This window comes from Dermacentor silvarum, chromosome 1 (assembly GCF_013339745.2).
Source record: "Dermacentor silvarum isolate Dsil-2018 chromosome 1, BIME_Dsil_1.4, whole genome shotgun sequence".
NCBI classification, from domain to species: domain Eukaryota; kingdom Metazoa; phylum Arthropoda; class Arachnida; order Ixodida; family Ixodidae; genus Dermacentor; species Dermacentor silvarum.
Window position 1 is genome coordinate 280,425,525 of NC_051154.1, and position 2,475 is coordinate 280,427,999.

Here is a 2,475-nt window from a genome sequence, read left to right on the forward strand (position 1 = left end):
CCACCTGGAGGAAATCGGCAGTCGCCTTTTCCTGTCCCCCTCTTCAATCTTTTGTCTTTCTCTCTCACTTTTCCATCTGTCCTGTCTTCTAGTCACTTCTTCTCACTTCCGAATTTCTGGGCGGCAAGGGTTAACCTGGTGTAGCTATCCAACCTTGGGTATTTTATATTAGGTTATAGCGGCGATGCATGGCTGGCGTCTGCAAGCATTCCATCCTTGTAGCGTCCCCTTGTTGGGCTCGGTGGTGGGTGGCTACCATCGCCGCCGAATTTAGCAATTTTATATGGCAAATCTATTTCCCCCACTTCCTGATCGCTCCCTGAAAAGGGGGCGCACCGATGACACTTTCAACTTTTTCATGAAACCCAAAGAAATATTCCCAAGTACCATGTCATTCATAGCCACACGAAACGAAGACAGTCTGTACTATATCTCCATTTGTCGTAGCAAAATGCCTGACAGAAGCAATCGGCCCAGGTTACAAGGTAACTAGATGGGAAGCGGAGACCTCCTTCTGGAAGTGCGTGATACCACCCCAGTATAACAAATTGTCCTAAACTTGTTGCATTGGTGACATCCCCGTCTCAGTGGGCCCTCACAGGTCAAATGAACACTGTACGTGGTGTCATCTCGATGACGACCTTCTAGAACTCAGCGAAAGCGAGCTGTTGGATGGATGGCAGACCAAAACGTAGTAAAGGTTCAAAGAATTAAGTTAAGGCGTGACGACAAGGAAATTCCCACAAAGCATGTAATTATTACGTTTGGAACAAGTGACCTTCCAGATTCAATCGAGACGGGATATTATAAGCTCCGTGTACGACCGTACATACCCAATCCGCGCCGATGCTTCAAGTGTCAGCGTTTTGGGCATGGGTCTCAGAGCTGCCGAGGGCGCGCTACTTGTGCAAAATGTGCTTCTAAAGAACACGCCTCAGATAACTGCACTCCACAACCCATTGTGCCAACTGTGACGGAGACCACCCCCCTATTCGCGATCGTGCCCGTCATGGAAAAAGAAAAAGAAATATTACAACTCAAAGTCAAGCTAAACATTCCTTTCCAGAGGCGCGCAAGCGTTTTTCTGCCCACAACCAGTCCAGTCTTTCCTACACCGATGTGGCGCGCCGGGGGGCAGCGTCACATCCTGCGGCGGCTGCCCGACACACAGAGTGTGACAGCGGTGACACCTCATCCCCCCTGGCAGGAGCAGCCAGTGCTGTTCGCCCCCTGCCAAGGAGGTCCAGCAGACCCGCGTCTGGGGACCCAGGGCCACTGCCCGTGCAGATAGGCCCGAACCCGTGCAAACGTGCCCGCTGAGCGGGCACTATCCACCGCCTCAGACGAGGTGATGGATCAACAAACAAAACCCGGCGTCTCAGACGCCCAAAGAACGGCGCAGCTCCCTCGAGCGCGCCGGCAAGAAAGGGAAAACCCCCATCACGGGGCCTGGAAAGGCCTCGTGAGCTAGCCTAATTTACCTCTCTTAGACACACAGCACAAAACACATATAAAATGGATACACAATCGTACAGTGGAATGTTGGGTTTACCCACAATCTAGATGACATTAAGGAACTCCTACATAAGTACAATCCAAGGGTGCTGTGTGTCCAAGAAACACATCGTAATTTCTCACACACGAACTTTCTTCGGCAGTATGCCATTTACCGAAAAGTCCGCAACGGCACCCTTGTTTCGTCGGGTGGTGTGGCCATAATAGTAGATAGAGGTGTTGCTTGCCGGCAAATACAGCTTAAAACGCCTCTAGAGGCGTTGCTGTCCGTACAGTACTATTTAATGATTATCACAATACCTCTTTATACATCCCCCCAAACTACCACCTGTCAAAACAGAATTTCACAGTTTTATCTGTGAACTGCCCGAGCCTTATATTGTCGTGGGCGATTTTTAATGCACACCACACCCTTTGGGAGATTGTCGCTGTGATGCTAGAGGGCGCCTAGTAGAAAGCTTCCTCCTCTCTACAGGTCCATGCTACTAATAAAAAGAGCCTACATTTTACAGCATGGCAAACAAAACATATTCATCTATCGATTTAAGCCTTGCATCTAGCACGCTCGTACCATACCTAGAGTGAACGTGATTAAGAATCCATATGGAGCGACCATTTTCCCATTGTCATAAAATTAACAAAAGCAGATGAGTGCTCTCCACGGGTCCCCCATTGGAAAGTCGAGTCAGCCGACTGGAAGCGTTATAAAGAACTCACGCGCATGAACTGGGAAGACATCTCTACCACTTCCTATCGATGATGCAGTGGCGTATTTGACAGCGTTTATTGTTGATGCGGCGTCAATATGTATCCCCGAAACAAATGGATCGCCTTCTAAACAACGTGTTCCTGGTGGAATGATGAATGTAGAGAAGCACAACAAAACAAAATAAGGCTTGGAACACCTCCGTGACTCTCCGACTACAGAGAATCTTATCAGCTTCAAGAAAATAAAATCTG